The sequence below is a fragment of the Anolis carolinensis genome, chromosome 3 (genome assembly GCF_035594765.1).
Source record: "Anolis carolinensis isolate JA03-04 chromosome 3, rAnoCar3.1.pri, whole genome shotgun sequence".
Classification (NCBI taxonomy): domain Eukaryota; kingdom Metazoa; phylum Chordata; class Lepidosauria; order Squamata; family Dactyloidae; genus Anolis; species Anolis carolinensis.
In genome coordinates, this window is record NC_085843.1 from 41,659,073 (window position 1) to 41,673,887 (window position 14,815).

The 14,815-nt window shown below is 41.6% G+C and overlaps 1 long non-coding RNA gene across 1 annotated transcript; it reads left to right on the top strand.

The window, feature by feature from the left end:
• Window positions 1-326: 326 nt before the first annotated feature.
• Window positions 327-12,556, top strand: LOC103278410 (uncharacterized). Its single transcript, XR_506024.3, has 3 exons — window positions 327-432; window positions 12,000-12,077; window positions 12,398-12,556. It is a non-coding gene; the product is annotated as an uncharacterized LOC103278410 (long non-coding RNA).
• Window positions 12,557-14,815: the final 2,259 nt, after the last annotated feature.

The window sequence follows — 14,815 nt, forward strand, 5'->3', positions numbered from 1 at the left end:
AATAAGCAACAATTGGAAGATGTAGCCCTTTAAAACAGGATGGATAAATTTGCAGCACATAACCTAAAGACCAATATCTCAGACATTTGGGAACTGTTGATAAGCATTTGTATCAACACAACATGCTTGTATTTATTAATACAAAGCTATATATTTAAGCAACAATTCACATATTTTTAAATATACATATAAATGAAAAGTTTTCATGAGATATTTTCCAATGCGAGGAAGCCATGACCCCAATGCAATTCAATCAGTTACAGTAAAGAAAACCTTCTTTTATAAAGCTGTTTACAGGAAAGCACAGCTGGCAAAAATTAGGTCAAGAAACCACCCTTTCTCTGTTAGCCCTGGGAAAGGCAGGAAACCAAGGCTCTAGCCTCCAAGTAGTGAAAAGAAAATACCTTTCACCTACCACCCATATGGTATGAGGTAAGAATGCAAAATAAAGTTGTCTCACCTGCTTTTAAAAAATTATGAGAAGTCTATAATAAAAATGCATGTTAGGTCAACCAGAGTGCAAATAAATCATTGATGCTTTGACAGTTTCAAGATTTTCCAGCACAGATAGATGCCCAGTCCTGAGCCGATTAGCTGGAAAAGTTTTTTTGTTGTTACTATTGATATGCATGTCATAAAAATGCAAATATACTCTGACATACGATGGCCAAAATAATCCATGTTGTGGTTATAATATGCACATTGACAAATGGACACAATTATTATTCCATTCATTTGGGTAGATTTGGGGATTTTGCACATTCAAAGCTCATTTGTTATTAATTTGCACCACATTGTCCATGTCTTTCCTCAAAGTATTGCTACAGTACTTTAATCTTGTCAAGCTAAGGTTCCTTTAATCAACCAACTGATGTTTAGAGGACATTTTCTAAGGGCCCCGATTATTTCAACAAGACAGCTGATAAATGAGGTATTTTCTGTGGTATTGTCCTGCCTATGCAGGCCATGGGTGGTTTACTTTATGATACTAGGCAAAATCTTTATTTCCCCAGGCAATAAAGATTTTGCCTAGTATAATTTCATAACATTTCATATTTAAGACTGAAATTTTACTACTTTTCCCCTGTGTTTTTAAAAAATTATTTTGGTGTGCCTGTTTTGTGAACAACTTTAGTAATATTTATTCAAGGGCAGTGTGTGCCTTCAAGTTGGTTCCAATTCATGGTGACTCTGGGGTGAACTTTTCACAGGGCTTTCTTGGCAAGATTTGCCTTCCTCTGAAGTAGGGAGAAAGTGTGACTTCTCCAAGTTTATCCATGGGGTTTCCATGGCTGAGTGGGAATTCAAACTCTGGTCTCCAGAGTCATAGTCTAATGCTCAAACCACTACATCATTTTGGCTGTATTGTAATAGAAATACGTATTTGCATATGTTCATGTATATCCTGTTGTTTGTGTCTCAGCCATAACTCACAGGGACATTTCCCCAAATGCTTCAAAACAGGACAAAATGTCCAAGTTGCAGTACCAAATTTCAAATTCAAATTCCAAACTTAAGGGGAATGAGATAGAAGAAGAACCGGGCCTGTGAAATTCCGGCAGAAATTAACCATAGTGTTGTGTTGGAAGACCTAGAGCAGATCTTTCAAAACATTTCATGTTGGTGACACACTTTTTAGGCATGCATCATTTTGTGACACAGTAATTCAGTTTTAGCAGCAAACTAGAGGTTAAACCAATGCCTTAGAAGAGCTGCGGACAAATAAATAAATTGTAATTTGTAAATTGCTCTATTTCTTCCCCATCTTTCTCTACCCTGAAGGGGACTTGAGGCGGCTTACATAGAGGCAATTATTCGATGCCTTAAAAACATATAATACAGACATTAAAATTAAATTAGATTATAATCAGACATATTAAACATTTAAAACATTACATTACATAAGAAATTATGCCAACCATAGTCATAGTCCAGGACTTTCTGTAGTCATTCCATATTTTTCCATATCTGTCATTGCACTGCCCTAGTCACTAAAAGCCTGATCCCACAGCCTAGTTTTTACTTTTCTTCTAAAGGCTAGGAGAGAGGGAGCTGATCTAATATCACTGGGGAAGGAGTTCCATAGCCGAGGGGCCACCACTGAGAAGGCTCTGTCTCTCGTTCTCTGTGTTGCATTTTTGGCTTCTGTGGAAGTCAATAAATTGCTATATTCCAGTGGATTTTGTAAGAATGACATTCTCTTACTGATGTGTGATGCTTCTCCTTACATTTCAGAATCTATTTGTATACCTTATTTTCCTCAACATTGTTCTCAAAATGCACCATAAAATGCAATAATAATTGTGCCCGGTGGCGCAATGGGTTAAACCCTTATGCTGGCAGGACTGCTGATCAAAAGGTTGGTGGTTCAAATCCAGGGAGCTCCTGTCTGTCAGCTCCAGTTTCCCATGTGAGGACATGAAAGAAGCCTCCCACAGGATGGTCTGTCTAATGTCCTTGAAGACGGCCAATTCTCTTGCAGTTTCTCAAGTTGCTCCTGACACGAAAAAAATCTTACACACATAGCCTGAAGGTAATTTTATATAGCATTTTAAATAATGTTGTGTATGAAACAAGGTTTGCATACATTGAACTATCAGATGGCAAAGGTGCGATTATCTCAGCTACCCATGGGCACAATTTCAGATTTCAGAATTCCTGATAAGGGATGCTGAATTTGTATCTCTTTCTCACAGAACCACTTAAAACTAGGATTTGACCTGATCTGTAATGTGCATTTGGGCAGAGGAGATGGGTTAATGTAATTCTGAACAAGTCTAATAAAGGCATTATCATTTTAGAATAATATATTATACTATAACATTTTTATTATGAATCATGTTGTGCTCATACATGCATGCATGCATACACAAAGAGTATTGTATTTATTGATTGGTTTTTTTCCCCTTCAGGCTCTCTGAAGCTCAGTGTATTAATTCGTTTCTCTCAACAGAGTAGCTTTGTGTGTTCTTCCTCCTTAATAACTTTTGCCCTCTTGTAGCCTGGCCATCCTTTTGACCACACTCCGTTGTTGCTCACCACACACATCCTGGTTTTCATCTGTGAAATGTTGGCAGATATGCTTCTAGGAACTGTAATCCATAAAAGGGCATTTTCCAAACACTGGCTGAAGGAAGCTGCACACCAAGAGTGGTTAAATGGGAAGGGTTTCTCCCTGGATAAATAGCCTCATGAAAAGGTTGTAAATGCTAAAGATTCAATTCATTTGATAACTCATTCCAGATAGTGTGGAGAACAGATCTGAAGGAAGAATGCAATTGAATATGCATCCCTACTGACATTAAGGTAAAGGTTTTCCCCTGACGTTAAGTCCAGTCATGTCTGACTCTGGGGATTGGTGCTCATCTCCATTTCTAAGCTGAAGAGCCGGCGTTGTCCGTAGACACCTCCAAGGTCATGTGGCTGGCATGACTGCATGGAGCGCCGTTACCTTCCTGCCAGAGAGGTACCTATTGATCTACTCACATTGGCATGTTTTCGAACTGCTAACAGAGGCCGCTCCCGCCACTCCCGGGGTTTAAACGTGGGACCTTTCGGTCTCCAGCTCAGTGCTTTAACGCACTTTGCCACCGGGGCTCCTGCTGACATTACACACATAAAAATGGAATGCAAGCAGTCAGCTATTGTAGGTTGCATCTACATTGTAGAATAAATGCAGTTTGATGCCATTTTAATGCTATGAAATCATTGGAATTATATATTTATTTACAGCATTTATATTCCGCCCTTCTCACCCCGAAGGGGACTCAGGGCGGATCACATTGCACACATAAAGGCAAACATTCAATGCCATAACATAGAACAGAGACAAGACGCAGGCACGGGCTGGCCTCGAACTCATGACCTCTTGGTCAGAGTGATTTGTTGCAGCTGGCTTGCTTTCCAGCCTGCGCCACAGCCCGGCTGTAGTTTTATAAGGCCTTCAACCTTCTTTTCCAAATAATGCTTAGTGCAGTGGTTCTCAACCTGTATCATATCGATGCACCCAAAGTCAAGATGACAAAAGATACTACTGAGGAAGAAGAGAGCAGCAGTTTGCTCTTTCTTGGGCTTCCTGGGAAGGGCATGATTCGGCTCCCTCCTCTCTGGTCCCCCTACTACCCTTTGCATTCTGTAGTTTATGATTTCTGAAGTCATCTGAGGTTAAAGGAGAAAAGTGAGGGGAAGAGAGAGAAACACTAGAATATTTTAAAATCAGCTGAAGAATTGAAACAACTGAAGATTGATCCATTGGAATAGTCAAGATTTGGGCAAAAATGGAACTGTTGAGATTCGGGATGCCTTGGCCGGCATGATAGTTAATTACCTCGAGGAGATAATTTAAAAAAGACAAACCATGTTAGAGACAGATATGAGGGGGAATGGCCATGACTCTGCTTTTTCATCAGTTTTTAGAAAGGAGGAGAGAAAAACAGGGACAGATTAAAAGAAGTTGAGAAAATTGGATGGTAGAGAATTATTTTTGAACCATATCAAATCAGGACTGTTGGAGTTTATGAATATATGAGTTTATGAATATTTATCCATCTTGTTAAACATTGCATTGTGATTATCGTTGTGTGCCTTCAAGCCTTTCTCAATTTATGGCAACCCAAAGCAAACCTACCATGGGGTTTTCTGGGGCTGAGAGTGTTTGACTCACCCAAGGAACCAATCCCTAGTCTCCAGTGTCGTCGCCGAACACTCAGACCACTGTGCCTCTCCACCAAGATATTACATTTTCTTCTGTCTATTAAATAATAGAATATAAATTATGTTTGTCAGTGTGGAAGTGAAATGGGGCCTCACCAAGCCAAAAGATAATGATTTTTATTTACTTAGGAACCTCTCTAAATATATAGAAGTACATTGTTTTGTAAATTAAAAGAAAATGACATTCTGTGGAGAAAAACTGTCCCAAGTGGCCCAATAAAGAACCACTGGCTTCCAAAATATTGAATCATAGAATCATAGAATAGTAGAGTTGGAAGAGACCTCATGGGCCATCCAGTCCAACTCCCCGCTAAGAACAGGAAATCGTATTCAAAGCACCCCCAACAGATGGCCATCCAGCCTCTGCTTAAAAGCCTCCAAAGAAGAAGCCTCCACCACAGCCCGGGGGAGAGAGTTCCACTGTCGAACAGCCCTCACTGTGAGGAAGTTCTTCCTGATGTTCAGGTGGAATCTCCTTTCCTGTAGTTTGAAGCCATTGTTCCGTGTCGTAGTCTGCAGGGCCGCAGAAAACAAGCTTGCTCCCTCCTCCCTATGACTTCCCTTCACGTATTTGGCTATCATGTCTCCTCTCAGCCTTCTCTTCTGCAGGCTAAACATGCCCGTTGAGCTTACAAGCTTGATAGAACTAAGAAATATTAAAGTAATTAGCCTTGTTGTCTAGAGAGGGAACTTCCAGGTTCAAATTAAATATTAGAAATAGGAATTTGTGTAACTCATTTGATGCACAAGTGGTAATATGTCTCAGGTCTCAGACATATGTCAGGCATATAAGAGCAAATTCACATGGGAAAGCAAGAAAACATATATGGCTGGACTAGGGCTGGTTAGAAAGGGTTCAAACTGGATTCCCTAGATGGCCTTTGATCACTCTCTATTTCTCAGTTTAGTGAGTTCTGGAGAGGAGAACAATGTACGCTTCCTTGAGCTCATGAGAAGAAGGGCAGGATATAGTGGAATCATGACAATGATGATGATGTGTTTGTCAGACTTTCGCTTTCTTGAGTCTTGTGAAAAACCAACAAACATTAATATTTCTCTAGTTATAGAGCCTTTCACAGATAATAAAACTGAGCCAGTTGATTGCAAAATTGTATACACTCATGGTCCTAGTAGACCTTTAAGGAAATGAAGGCTTCACAGTGAGACCCAGCCTGTCTGTCTATGACCTAGTCAACTAAAAGCCTCATTCAAATCAAATCAAAGAAAGGTGGCAGGAAAACAGATGTGAGGAGAGTTTTCACAGTCCCAGCCAAGAAAGAATCGGGGCTAATAATTTTCTTGCACTTAAAAGGGAAACCAGAGGACTCCTGTTTTATGACTAGTAGGCTACATGTTGAATTTCAGAAGGCCTTCCAGTAATGAGAGCAGGCAGTTTCCAGACAAGGAGTCCTACCCAAGTGGCTGGGGATTAATGGCACCTCTATTATTAAGTGTTGGTAGTCATAAGTGTGATGTGGAATGAAGTATTTACTGTGTTATTGCAAGAATTACACGCTGAGAAACAGTGAGTTCCCACAAACTTTGTTTTCACTGATATGAACAAGATGAACATTTCTTGAAAGGGAATTTAGGTGTTCTTTCTTTCATGAATAGAGGTCTGCTCAAACAAACTGAGAGCCTCTGTTTCCATAGACCAAAAAAAGTATGTTCCATTAGATTAATTCACTTTTCTTTCTTTCTTAGTCTAGAAAAAAATCATTGCAGCTCAATAATCATTGCTTGTTGATAACACATGATTGCCATAAAGTGATATCAGGAACAGGACCATAGCCATAAAAATATTTGGGGCGGGGGTGTTGAAACCCTTTTTTAAGCAAATCATTAGGAGTAGTTCCATAACACAAAATAATTTAGAAATCAGGCTCCATTGATACACTTCAGTGGACACTCATGACAGATTAACTTCAGTGGACACTCATAGGTTGGTTAACCGGTTGGTTCTTGCAGAAGCAGAGGCAGCAGGAGGACATTTTTGCTCCCTGGCTTCAGGTAGGATTTGGCTAAGATTTGGCTAAGATTTTAAACTGAGTGTGGGCTTGGCTCCTGTGGTCAAAGTCTAACTGTTGTGTGACTGTTGTGTTGAAAGAGAGCCAGGTACTTAAGTTGATTGACAGCAGGCATTGTCCCCTGTTAATTGAGTTTCTGGGAAAGCTTTATTTGCCAGTGTGAGTTTCTGCCAGAGCCTGATCCCAGAAGGGCAGTTGGTTCTCGCAGAAGCAGAGGCAGCAGGAGGACATTTTTGCTCCCTGGCTTCAGGTAGGATTTGGCTAAGATTTGGCTAAGATTTTAAACTGAGGCACCTTTACTAACTATCCTTTGCAGTACATACAGGAAACAAAGCAACATAAACAAATACACAAAGAGGTGGTTTGTTGCAGTTTGCACATAAAGTGCGTGCATATTACTTAACTGTACAAAGATCCCACTTGGCCACCACTCTCACCAAGAGATGCAACAAAAGCAAAACATTCCCATCACATGCACCAGCTGTGGCATGTTCCGCTTTTTCACACAAAAACTAGACAACTACATCTGCTCCAAATGCAAACAGATGACTCTGATGGAGCAGAGGATCCAACAGCTCGAGCACCGTATTAAGACCCTTAAGGACATTCAGGCACTCGAGCTCTTCTTGGACACTGCACAACAAGCTGCTGTAGATCAGCAGCCTGCATCACACCAACACCACCAAGACCATGATCAGGAACCTTATGGGGAGATCAACTCAAAGGTAGACAACCCTCAGGCTTGGAAGGAGGTCACCCATAGAAGGAGACGCAGGACCAGGCAGCCTCCGCAGAACTCCTCTGCTCAGCTGCATTTACACAACAGATTTGAAATTCTTACATCATTAACATACAATCAGGAAACACATCTTGTGGAGGACCACAGTTTCTTAGATACCACTCAGTGGACCACCCTGGATCAATGCACAGGGGATAGCCCTGACGGGGACAGTGCATCACCACAGTCACACTTATGTAATCATGCAAATGCTCCATCCCCAATCATAGACCAGGAGCAACAGGAACATCCTTGGGAGAGTAATGGGCTCTCGGATGTATCTCAATGGATTGTCATTGATGAATGCACTGGGGATGTTGAGGAGGAGGACAACACTTTACACCTACATGACTCACTTCAACAGGAACACTCTTCAGGGGACATACACACTGTCTTGCACAAAAGGGACCCTGTCAATCCTCAAAGGAAACAGGTCTTGGTAGTAGGTGACTCCCTCCTTAGAGGAACGGAAGCCATCATTTCCAGACCGGATGGGATGGCTCGAGAAACATGCTGCCTCCCGGGGGCAAAAATACACCATATCACTCAGAGGCTCAGCAGGCTCCTAAAGCCCCATCACCCTCCCCACCTTATGTTGATTCATGTAGGTACCAATGACACCGCTAGGCATACTTTTCAAAAGATCACAAATGATTTTCGAGCTCTGGGAACAAAGCTAAAACTGTATAATGTACATGTGATCTTTTCATCCCTCCTCCCTGTTGTAGGACACGGCTCTACAAGGGCCGGAAAAATAGTACAGGTCAATAACTGGCTCAGAAAATGGTGTCAAGAGGAGCATTTTGGCTTCCTTGACCATGGTCTACTCTTCCAAGAGGATGGACTACTGGCAAGCGATGGGGTGCATCTCACACAAGTAGGAAAACATCTTTTTGCACACAGACTCACAAACCTCATCAGGCGCACTTTAAACTAGATCCACTGGGGGAGGGGAACAACAGCCTGGCGAACACTATATTACCCACGACCACAGGGAACCGCCGAAAGGCTAAACGGAGGGCTGCACAAACACAGCAAGGACCAAGTACAGAGAGCACAATAATCCCAAATAAACAGTTCAAGGGGAGGTCACAGGGGCTTACATGTCTTTACACTAATGCTCAGAGCATGGGAAATAAGCAAGACGAACTCCAACTTCTAGCACAGCACCACACATACGATGTCATAGGCATCACTGAAACCTGGTGGGATGACTCCCATCACTGGAATTTAACCATTGAGGGCTATAACCTCTTTCACAGAAATAGAACAAAGGGGAGAGGAGGGGGAGTAGCTTTATATGTCAAAAACAGTTACGTTGCAGAAGAAATGCAAGACTGTAATCCGGGAAACCAGCTTGAAAGCATCTGGATAAGAATCAAGGGAACCGGGACTCAAAAAGATCTTGTCGTGGGTGTCTACTACAGACCTCCGAGTCAGGATGAAGGACTTGATGAAGCCTTCTGTCAACAGCTGACGAAACAGGCACAAAGAAGAGATATAGTAGTCATGGGCGATTTCAATTATCCCGATATCTGCTGGAAAACAAACTCAGCCAAGAGTACAAAGTCCAACAAATTCCTCACTTGCCTTGCAGATAATTTTATGGTCCAGAAGGTAGAAGAGGCAACAAGGGGATCAGCAACTCTTGATCTAATCTTAACAAATGTGGAAGACCTGATCAATACCGTTGAAGTGGTTGGATCCTTAGGGGCAAGTGACCATGTGCTCCTGCAGTTTGCAATACAAAGGAATGCTGAAACTAAGACAAGTCAAACACGCATTCTGGACTTTAAGAGAGCTAACTTCCAAAAAATGAAGGAATTACTGAGCGGCATTCCATGGACGCCGATATTAAAAAACAAAGGAGTTAAGAATGGATGGGAGTTTTTCAAAAGTGAAATACTCAAGGCGCAAATGCAAACAGTGCCAACAAAGAAGAAAAATAAGACAAGTGCAAAGAAGCCAGAATGGATGTCCAAAGAACTTCTAACTGAGCTAAAGCTCAAAAGTGACATGCACAAGAAGTGGAAAAGGGGAGAAATCACCAAAGAAGAATTCAAACGTATAGCCAACACCTGTAGGGAAAAGGTTCGCAAGGCTAAAGCGCAAAATGAGCTCAGGCTTGCCAGGGACATAAAAAACAACAAAAAAGGCTTTTTTGCTTACGTTGGTAGAAAAAGGAAGAAAAAGGAGGTGATAGGGCCATTGCAAGGAGAAGATGGGGTGATGGCGACAGGGGACAGGGAAAAGGCAGAACTACTTAATGCCTTCTTTGCCTCGGTCTTCTCAGAAAAAGAAAGCCATCTTCAACCTCAGCAACACGGAATGGACGAAGGATTGGGGGAAATCCAACCCCAAATAGGGAAACAAGTTGTCCAGGAACACTTGGCCTCTCTAAACGAATTCAAGTCCCCAGGGCCAGATCAGCTACACCCAAGAGTACTGAAGGAACTAGCGGAAGTTATTTCAGAACCACTGGCAATTATCTTCGAGAGTTCTTGGAGAACGGGAGAAGTCCCAGCAGATTGGAGGAGGGCGAATGTGGTCCCTATCTTCAAGAAGGGAAAAAAGAACGACCCAAACAATTACCGTCCGGTCAGCCTCACATCAATACCAGGCAAAATTCTGGAAAAGATCATTAAGGAAGTGGTCTGTGAACACTTAGAAACAAATGCGGTCATTGCTAATAGTCAACACGGATTTACCAAAAACAAGTCATGCCAGACTAATCTGATCTCTTTTTTCGATAGAGTTACGAGTTGGGTCGATACAGGGAATGCTGTGGATGTAGCGTACCTGGATTTCAGTAAGGCCTTCGACAAAGTCCCCCACGACCTTCTGGCAAACAAACTAGTAAAATGTGGGCTAGACAAAACTACGGTTAGGTGGATCTGTAATTGGCTAAGCGAACGAACCCAAAGGGTGCTCACCAATGCGTTGTCTTCATCATGGAAAGAAGTGACAAGTGGAGTGCCACAGGGCTCCGTCCTGGGCCCGGTTCTGTTCAACATCTTTATTAACGACTTAGACGAAGGGTTAGAAGGCACGATCATCAAGTTTGCAGACGACACAAAACTGGGAGGGATAGCTAACACTCCAGAAGACAGGAGCAGAATTCAAAACGATCTTGACAGACTAGAGAGATGGGCCAAAACTAACAAAATGAAGTTCAACAGGGACAAATGCAAGATACTTCACTTCGGCAGAAAAAATGGAAATCAAAGATACAGAATGGGGGACGCCTGGCTTGACAGCAGTGTGTGCGAAAAAGACCTTGGAGTCCTCGTGGACAACAAGTTAAACATGAGCCAACAATGTGATGCGGCTGCTAAAAAAGCCAATGGGATTCTGGCCTGCATACATAGGGGAATAGCGTCTAGATCCAGGGAAGTTATGCTCCCCCTCTATTCTGCCTTGGTCAGACCACACCTGGAATACTGTGTCCAATTTTGGGCACCACAATTGAAGGGAGATGTTGACAAGCTGGAAAGCGTCCAGAGGAGGGCGACTAAAATGATTAAGGGTCTGGAGAACAAGCCCTATGAGGAGCGGCTTAAAGAGCTGGGCATGTTTAGCCTGCAGAAGAGAAGGCTGAGAGGAGACATGATAGCCATGTACAAATACGTGAAGGGAAGTCATAGGGAAGAGGGAGCAAGCTTGTTTTCTGCTGCCCTGCAGACTAGGACACGGAACAATGGCTTCAAACTACAGGAAAGGAGATTCCACCTGAACATCAGGAAGAACTTCCTCACTGTGAGAGCTGTTCGACAGTGGAACTCTCTCCCCGGGGCCGTGGTGGAGGCTCCTTCCTTGGAGGCTTTTAAGCAGAGGCTGGATGGCCATCTGTCGGGGGTGCTTTGAATGCGATTTCCTGCTTCTTAGCAGGGGGTTGGACTAGATGGCCCATGTGGTCTCTTCCAACTCTACTATTCTATGATTCTATGATTCTATGATTCAGTTAAAATTCATTAGTAAACCAGATTAAAAAAAAAAACCTGAAAAATTTCGGGAGCTACAGCCCTGATCAGGAATATTATTCTGATGATAATCATATACAGGTTGGCTATCTTTTATCTTGATTTCTGGAATCCAGAATAACTCAAAATCTGAAATTGTCCACATGGGTGGCTAAAACAATGATACTTTTGTTTTCTGATGGTTCAATGTACACAAACTTTGTTTCATGCACAACATTATTACAAATACTTTCATTACTTTCAGGCAATGTAAATAAGGTGTACCTGCAACATACATTAATTTTTTGTTTTGAAATGTGTTCTACCTTCAGGATATCTCATGATCCACATACAGAATATGCAAATACAGATATTCCCAAATCCCTAAAAATGTTATAATTCAACCTGAGATTGTGTCAGATGTCACTGGGGATGATGGCCTTGCTAAAAGGCCTGAACCTGACCTTGCTGAAAGGCCTAAGGTTTCTAGTCTTGAGAATGAATTGTGTGTTTGTCCTGTAGATTCTGAAGGCCAAATTCCTGACAGAAGCCCACGGCAGCCTTTCTCTGGGGAACTGTCTTCTGAGGATGAATTCTCAGGTAAAGAGCTTAATGAGCTAGAAGATAGGAGGCAAAACTTCTGTAAACTAAGGGAAAGTTCCCAGGCCCAGCAAAGGTCAGCCTGTTTATTAGAAAAGAGAGAAAAGAGGTCCTTATCTGGTTGTAGAGGTAAACAGAACGTTTTCATGTCATTTCATGAGACAGGGAAAGCTTCATCTCCTACCATCTTTCCCAGTCTTTTGGGGTGGCCTCCCATTACCCATCATTTCCCGTGCTTTCCCTTCTTCCTCCCCATTTTCTGCAGTTAAGAGTTGGGTAGCACCTGACTCCTGAAAACGGAGTCTTCTTTCTGTTTTCAGGTACTGGCACCATGGATTTCCAAGGGCAGCCACACGAAGTGGCTGTGTGTCATGGCATGGCCTCTGTGGGACTCCGTTTTTCCAGCGCCTGAAAATAGAGAGAAGACGTAGAGAAGACAGTGTCTGGTAAGGTCCCTAGTTTGAAATCCAGGTGGTCCTTCTGAAATGCATTATGCTTTTCAAAGTCATGCTTACATTAACAAGGAAAACAAATTCTTACCATATCTGCACTACTGCAATATTTTCATGCTAGAATATCTCCAGTCTCACAGTATATTAATTTGTTTTATGCAAACCCATCTGTATTTTCATATTTTAATCTACTTATGCCAAGCCAATTTCATATTTGTGGTTTAAACATGCATGTAAAACAGCCAATTGAATTTTTATTCTTATACTGAAAACTTTTTGTACCAAGCATTCTCCATTCCTGTGGGCATTAAACAAACATGTGAGCACAGTTTAGAGGGGTTACTTTTTGGGGCTACTGACCGAGAAATTCTGAAAGTTTGAGTCCCCAAAAGAAATTTTTCCATCTCTGTATATGGGTACAATTTCATTCTGGCTATAACAGAAAAGAACTGAAAAATGTATCTCAAGATTTCACTGGAGTTGAGCCATTTGCAGGAACAAACAGCAGTGCAGATAGCGTGCCTTAACTTTGAGTAGACAGATTTTCTAAAAGCAGTACCTATTTATCTATTCACATTTCTGCTTTTGATCTGCTAGGTGAGCACAGGAGCTGGGGCTAACGGTGGATGCCCACCCTGACCTGGGCTTGAACTGTTGACCTTTCGATCATCAGATTTTTTTTCTGCCCGCTGTGCTAAGCCTGGCTTTTAAATGTATTTATATTTACTTTTACCCTACTTTGGATAAAATAATTCATTTTTTCCTAAGCTTATTGAGCATTTAAAACAAATACAGTTTATTTGGGGAATATGTTTCTCTGTTGGCCCTATGCCTTCTTTTTTTTTAACTCTCCTCAATTCCACAATTCTATTGCTCAAATCAGGGGTAGGCACATCATAGGATCTTGGAGTTTTTTTCATTAAACCAGAAGTGAAGTTAACCTATAAGATGCTGGAGTCGTTTTAAAATCCTGTGTCAGTACTTTTGAGTGTGTAAAGAGGCCCTGAATCTTTTCTACTCCTGGCTAAGCATGAGTTACCTTTATGAAAGAGATAGGCAAATAAATTGCAGCTCATTCAAAAAAAGAAAACCAGTGATGGGAAACATGTGGCCTTTCAGAAATTGCTCAAGATGAAATGTGGAGGCATAGCTATGTCTTGTAGATACATTTCTCCATGCAGCCCTCCCCTGCACTGCAATTGAAGCCGAGATTCAGCTACCTGCCAAAGAAGCGGGACCAGAGTCCGGTGCCCGGCATGCTCTGCTGTCTTGAAGACCAGATCAACATACAAGCTTGGTTTAAAGGCAACAAGGGCAGAGGTTTATTACTTTCAGGCCTGAAAGGATGTCAGATACAGAGTCTCAGCTCAAAAAGATCATACATAATGCATGCAATACAGTACAAGACATTTTATTCTTTTTGACAGTTATTCAAAGTAGATTTAGGGGGTTTGACTTCTAAGTATTGCAATAGCACAATGTCGATAAAAGTAGTAGTAGTAGTAAGACAGATTCCAGGCATCATAATTGCTCAACAGAATGCCAGTTATAGTTGAGTGATAATTCATACTGTACTTCACAATTAGCTATACTGACCATAGTTGATGGGAATTGCTCTTCAGAACATCTGAGAGACCAGACATTCTCTACCTCTGCAATAAACCCAGGAAAAAACTACTTCATCACAGTTCAGCGATGTTTATATAGAAGGATCCCCTATAATAAGTAGGTCTTCCTACCACAATGAGTGTTTCATTGCTCCACAGTTGTATGCCCACTTCCTTTCGGATGTCCCTCCATATTCCTGATAGATCATTGTTCTTCTAGATCAGGGGTCTCCAAACTAAGGCCCGGGGGCCGGATGCGGCCCTCCAAGGTCATTTACATGGCCCCCGCCCTCAGTTTTATAATATAATATTTTATATCATTTTAAATAATATAATATATTGTATATACATAAAATATTAATAATATTATAATGTTATACAATATAATACTAATAATAATACCATGTCATAGACAGAACACCACCAAATAGAGTACAACACAGTTTATTAAAGTTACAGAACACAAAAATGCCCGTAGAAAACAAAGGACTAGGCAAACACTTGTCTTCAGTGTGAAAAGTAACAGAAACAGCTCCGTTTGAACTAAAACAGTTCGAAGGAATAAACCGGATTAAACAGGAGTTTAATCCGGATTAACTCAAAAGTGCTTACTTCAGCCTGGCAGTTTAAACAAACAAAAGTTGGTAAACAAAGGTCAAAATGAACATCAAAAGCTGGC